The following is a 7,232-nucleotide window of genomic DNA, read 5'->3' on the forward strand; positions in this document are numbered from 1 at the left end:
AAGACAACATTCTCTACCAAGTGGGGAACCTTTGCATATTGACGTATGTTGTTCGGTTTGATAAATGTCGGTGCTACCTTCCAAAGAGTGATGGATACTGTTGGCATTGTGTTGTCATTGATGTCAACTGGTATATGATGAACACTGGTAAAGGTAAGGAAGATGACCTCAGGAGTCACCAATACACAAGTTAGTGCCTGACTTGTGTGATGAGATGGGGAGGTGTTTGAGTGGTTGTTTGTGATGAAGAGGCAGAATGTTATCTGAATCACATCAACACTGGTAGAGAAGAATGAACCGGTGTGCTGTGAGGTTTCAGAACTACAAGACCCTCACCGGTTGAAGATGCAGTCATCATGAGAAGCAATGACTAAATAGTGAGTGTGTCCACACCAAATCACATGTGCCTGTTTGAAGATATGCTGCATAAACAGGGAGCTCACATGAGCAAATGACAAGGTGTTACTCCACCAAGGAAGTGGGGCTTATCTCCTATATGCATTGAGGAATTATAGTTTGGTGAGATAAGAGTGAAGAGGTAAAATCAAGGACTTGAAGGATCACACTAGATCCACCGGTGAATTGAGGGAATGTCTTAAGTGCATGAGATCAGAGTTATGCATTGGACCAACAAAGAAGGCATTTTGAAGAAGAGTGATATGTTTGTCATTCAGACAAACTGGCCGAGCAGATACAGTTAGAGGAGAATGGTCTGACTGATGAAGGAGTCTAGTAAAGGTTGATGACTGGTGTCATCAAGAGTGATAACTCGTATGTAAGCCCACTGGTGATATGAGCAAGGTGCAGATGCAGATGACTCTCCACCTTGGGGTAATGAGAAAATGAGCTTTCTCAAAGAAAGACATGTCTGACAACCGGTCAAGGTGTTCCACCCACAGTTCAGCAGAATGTAGACATGATGAGGTTACCGGTACAGTGTGTGATATCGACAGGGTTAGCAAATCGATAGGAAAGAGGAACTAGTTGAGTGGTTGGTCGATGATCCCATTTGGACCAACATGAAGTGCCAAGATAGCAGTTAGTCGATATGGATGCCACATGGAGTCAACGTGGCAAACCTGTGTTTGGATAAAGATAGAATGTACATCGACAGGGTTGTCGCAGGGTTGGTCGACTTTAATGAAAGGTCACACAAATCATGGGACATGCTGTAGAGTGATTGCAGGGGTTTAAGGCTCGAGGTCTAGAAGACAACTACGAGTCAGCTAAGAGTGATTGAGAAGATCGAGGCAATAGAGGAAAAAACACAACAATTCTTTCATGATTGACCAAGGGATCAACTATTAGGGTAAAAAGCAAGTCGCTAGAGATAGAAGGCGTGATCCAGGAGATGTGAATATGACAGAGTTGTGCAATCAGATGTTAGAAAGATCAGATCGTGCAAGATTTTATTGGATTTGGTTTTCCTTGAGGATGGTGAAGAAACCCTAATCATCTAGATTTTGAATTGGTTTTTGGAGGGAAAATTGGGCTATAAGTGTGGGGCCAAAGAGAATGTTTAGTGCTACTGAATAGTCGAATATTGTGTGATTGCGAAGTTGAAGACTTCTACAAGTAAGAGAAAATCAACCAAGTGCTCAATGAGCATCTGTGAAGAGAAGGAGAGTGAGAGAGAACCCAGTTGAAGAGAAGAACTTGTAGTATTGATACTGACAGTGCAGAAGTGAAGGAGGCTGTAGAGAAGATAAACAAAGAACCGACAGAGAGTAGAATCTGTGAAAAGTAGAGCAGTAAGGAGGAGATTTAGTGAGAGTAGTACAAAAGAGAGATAAACTGGTAAGACTTACTAGTAGAGAAGCAGTAGGTGAAGAGCAGCAGAGTAATGAGTCGGTGAAGCAGAGAAGGTATCTCACCGATAGAGTAAGATATATATAATGGTTGCAAGATTCACTTGTAACAATATAACCACTTATGTATTTGATGTTTACATTGTGAACACTAAGTTGTAGCTCGGTGTAGGGGTTGTAGCTCCTTGGGTTGGTGCCCTAAAGTTAGGGTTTGGTGCTCCTTGGGTTGGTGCCCTAAACTTTGTAACCATGTTTTTATTGTGAGGTTGGATTGGAGCAATAGACTCTAGTAACATTGCTCACCGAGGTTTTTCCCATCTTGGGTTTTCCTCATATATGCTGCTGTTATGTGATGTCCCCTTGTGAGTGTGTTTGCATTTAAGTTAGTCCCCTCCCTAATGGGTGAGTCTGCATTGAGTTAAATCTAGGAACCAATATGCTCACAAAGGAATGCAAAAGAGAAAGAGATTTGAGAACCATTGATTCACCCCCTCCCCCTCTCAGTGGTACATTGTGTCTAACAGATACAACATTCAAGAAATTGATTGGGAAGTGCATAATCATATATATGGATGACCGTGTTCTCTAAGAGGCATGAGGATCACCCTAATAACTTGCACAAGATATTTGAAAGGTGCCAAAAGTACTAGATATCTCTCAATCCCAAGAAGTTCATTTTTAGAGTCTTAGAAGGAAAGTTGTTGGGCCATGTGATATCTGAGAGAGGGATATCCATCGATCCCGATAGGTTTGGGGAGTTTTTAAAACTCCAAATGCTAGGCAACAAAAAGGAAATGCGATCTTTCTTTGGAAAGATAAATTTTGTTCAAAAGTTTATCACTGGGTTTTTAGAAATCATCAAGCCCCTCAATTAAATGATGAAGAAAGATGCAAAAATTGAATGGATCCTAGAAGCCAAGGATGAATTCAATCAAATAAAAAAGTTAATTGTTGAAGCTCCTATGTTGACTAGTCCAAAGTAAAGTGTATGCTAGAGTCCCAGACTAGGCGATGAAGTCATTATTAATGCAGAGTGAGCTCAAGGAGCATTGAGGTAAATGGATAACTATCCTCCAAGAGTTTGATTTAGAAATGCAACCAATGAAGCTCATTAGAGGACAAGGATTCTCTTAGGTACTTACGTCGAATGACCCTCACATACAATGCCAACAATATACTGTGAACTCCTTTACTCGGGACCCTTGGAACATCGATTTGATCTACATTCTACTCAACAATAAGTGTCTTGAAGGATTAAATGCGTCCCAAAGAAGAGTGTTGATAATCAGGAGTTTTAGCTATATGATTAAAAGACTCAGTACTCTACTACAGGAATTATGAGGCATCTATCTCAAATGTCTTGATCGATAGCAAGCTCAAAAGATGATTGAGGAATTTTATGGAAAATATGGAATGGGCAATGGATCTATAGATGCAACCACTCATCAAATACTTAAGGTTGGGTACTACTAGCCTACCATATTCAAAGATGTGCATCACCATGTTCGACACTGCCATACTTGCCAGACAACTGCTACTAAAGAGGGAAATCTAGCCATGCCCTTGCAACCTATATACGAGGTGCGGTCATTCGTTCAATGGGCGTTGGACTTTGTAGGCATCATCAATCCGAATTCATCTGCTGGACATAAGTTCATCTTGGCTGCAACTGATTACTGTACTAGGTGGGTGAAAGCACGCGCTTGCAAGGACTTCACTGCAGAGATGGTCATCAAATTCCTAGAAGATAAAATTGTCGCCAAGTTTGGAATGCCATTTGCTCTAGTATGTGACAATGACCCCACTTTTATGTCTGCATAATTAATGCAATGGTCTTACAAGTTTAAGGTGGTTCTTAAATTTTTGTCTAATTACTATTCATGAAGGATTGGGGTAGTGAAATCTACCAATAAGAATGTCATCAATGTTACCAAGAAACTGTTAGAAAATAATCCCAGAGATTGGCACAATCAGCTAAAGTATGCCCTGTGGGCTGATAGGACCCATGTCAAAGCTTCCTTAGGAACATCCCCTTATTACTTGGTGTAAATCTCTAAATCCTTGTGGTCCAGCTCATGAAAGACTTAGAAATAGGAGATTAGGTCGAATTTTGCCTCCTCAACCTTTTGAAACTAGATGAACAAAGGATCAACACTTTGCAACATTTTTCTAAACATCAGGTCGTAGTTAAATGATGGTTTGATAAGAGAGAAAAGGTGAAAGACTTAAGGATCTCCAAATTGGTTTTATTACGAGACAAGGCCAAAGAAAAGAAATGCAAACATCATAAGTTTGAGAGATTATGACTAGGACCTTATCAACTCGTTGAGATCCTTGGTAAAAACATGTTCATGCTGAGTTCCTTGATTGGAGAGCCTATATTGTTACCTATGAATTAATAGTTTCTCAAGCACTATTTTGGATGATCCCTGTTTGACCTTATTATTTATACTATAGTAGTTTAGTTTTTCTTTTCTTTGTTTTATTTTATTCTTTCTTCCTTTCCTATCGTTGTGTTTCTTTCTCCTGTGTCAGGGAATCATTTTCTAGGTTTGAAATCAATCAAGAGAGCATTCTTTGCATAATAATGCAACCTTTGGGAGACTTGCTCTTAGCTTTTTACAACTTCACTGCTAAGTGATTTTGAAATTCTTGTCTACATTCATTTAGGATGGGGTATAACTGCTCAATTATGGATAAATCTTTAGATGTAATTGGAGTAAGGATTTGCCTAAATTTTTTGCATCACTCACACATTTAAAGTACACCTCAAAACTTTAAAGGTATACAAGAAATTTGCATTCAAGTGAAAAATCCAAAATTTGGAAATCTCTTGTTATCAATCGTGGTCCCCAACTCAGTCCAAAGCTTAATTGCTTAAAAGTTGAGAAACTATCACGCGAAGACTCCTAAAAACAAGAGCGAGAAATAAAGAAGAAAAGAAAAGAAAGATCCAAAATAAAGAAATAAATAAAATCAAGATTACTACTGGATAAAAGGAAAAAAATTCAAAATGCATACCTCAACTTACTTGGGTGATTCAAGTATCTCCACCAGGGCTATAGATGCCCGATTGGAAATGGAGCAATATTTGATGGGGACCAGAGGTAACTTTGTTGGGACTATGAACATTCGAATGGCAACGAAGTTATGCCTAGGATAACTTTGCATGAGATACCCAGGCGATTTCACTCATGTAGCTTGCATATGAATTTCTCAGTTTACCTTTGGGGTCGAGAAGGTGAGGTAATTAATCAAAGAACATAGTTATGAGCTACTTGGGTATAGTTTTGTGCCATATTCAACCCTTACTTGATCATAATTATTCTTTTATGCATCACCCTAGATGAAAATAGCCTTGAACATCAAAGCCAAGTGTAGATTCTAAAGTTCTAAAATATCGTGAGTCATTTTTCCTAGCAAGTCACCATTTGTTATGCTCTGCATACTCTCCCCTCTGTTTCATGCCTAGAAATGTGGGTCTCCCCTTGTTTTTTTTTTCCCTTCTTTTCTTGTTTTCCCATTGTTACTTCGGAGTTTCAAGTTCCCAAGACCCCAGAGTGTGCTTTTTCTTTTCCTTTTCTGTGCACTCTGAAATCCTGGGATCCCCGGGTCCCAAAGTGTGTTTGTTTGCCTTATTTCCTTTTCGTTTTGTTTTGTTCTTCAAAGTTTCAGGTTCTCAAAAGCCCTAAGTGTTTTTGTTCTCTCGTTTTTGGAACTTCAGGATTCTGGAATCCCAAAATTCCAAAGTTCCCTTTTGTTTGGTTGGTTGAGGACCTTGGAGTCACGATCCCAAAACTCCGAAGTCCTCTTTGTTGTTGTGTCTTCTTTTCATAGTGGCTTTAGAGTCTCGAGTTCCCAAGATCCCAAGCCACCTTTGTTTGTTTACTTGTCCAAGCCCAAAGACTGAAATTCTGGAATCTCAGACTCTCTTTGTTGCCTTTCTTTTTGTTGTCTCTTTGAAGTCTCAAGACTTCGGAGTCTTGATGGTTGGCTCTCTTTCCACCTTGGAACCTCAATGTGCATTGTGTCTCAGTTTGCATGATTGTTGGGGGTGTAAACATCCTTCCTAGGATCATTTTTATCATTTGCATGTCTAGCCTTTTCATAGCTCCTCTGCTTCTGATGATTTAACAATTCTTCTCAGCACGCTTTGTGTCTCCTCCTCCTCTTTTGTCCAGGTAGGTTGTTCCTCTTCCTGACTTGTGTCTTTGTGTGACTTTTTCTTTCCCTTCCTTGTTTTGGTTTTCTTCTATTTTTCATGTTTTTCTTAGCTTAGGGTTTTTTTGGAATAAGTCAACATTTCAACATTTTGGCCCCTCCTTTCTTTAGTTTCAGGATCTCGGGTTCCCAAGATTCCAATCCCTTGGCTCATTTTTTTATTGCTTCCTTTGGAACCCCAGGTTCCCAAAATTCTGGAGAAGTCCTCTTTCCTTATGATCTTCAACCTTCAGAACTCCAAGTTATTGAGTTCCTGAAGGTATCACCCTTGATTGATTCCTAAAGTCCTTCACTCTGGAACTTCAGGTTCCTAGGATTTCGAAGTGTATTTTGGCCTGCCTAACTCCCCAAGATCCCAAAGTGCCCCTTAAGCTATCCCATTTAGGCCTCATGAACTTTGGGTTCCCGAAATTCCCAATCCTGACCCTAAGCGGCTGCAACCTCCTTTTGCCTTTTAGGATCTAAGGATCTCATAACGCCGATTTTGTAGTACTTCTCACTTCGGAACCCTTGGATCCTAAAGAAAGTTTGGTTTAAAGTTTTTGGTGACTTTGGAACCTTGGGATCCTAAAGTATCACTCAAGGTTTGAAAGAGGTTCTTATGACTTCAGAACCCCAGGATCCCAGTATCTCAAAGTCATGCTGCTTTTTCTAAAGGTTTCTTTTGAACCCAAAACCCCAGGATTTTTGAGTTCACTGCTTTTGAGAAAATTTCTAAGACATTGATTATACATTTTGTTTTGCTTGTTAAAAATCTCTCATGGAAGTAACATCAACCCCAAGGAAGAAGATCAGGAACGAAGATAGGCTTGTAAAGAACCCTATCACCATGAAATATTAGTATCAGGTCCAAACACTTGTCTCAAAGTTTGAGAATAAAGTGCAATGGGTCACAGACATCGAAATATGACATATTGAACATGAAGTAATAAAAAAGGAGGTATCTAGCCCTGATCCTAATGTTTCATACAAGAGAATCAAATGGTCAGGACTTGTTGAAGCAACAATTTCCCCCCAAGCAGTCCATTCTCCATAATTAATATTGGTAGTTGCTCAACATTACAATAAAGACACTAGGAAATGCATACACACTAAAAGAAATGTGGTGGTAGATATCTCACTTGAACTGTTTGCCATGACCTTTTGCATCCTAGAGTACGATAAAGTTTTGTAGACAACTGAAGAGGAATCCATTCAAATTCT

This window comes from Cryptomeria japonica, chromosome 7 (assembly GCF_030272615.1).
Source record: "Cryptomeria japonica chromosome 7, Sugi_1.0, whole genome shotgun sequence".
NCBI lineage: Eukaryota > Viridiplantae > Streptophyta > Pinopsida > Cupressales > Cupressaceae > Cryptomeria > Cryptomeria japonica.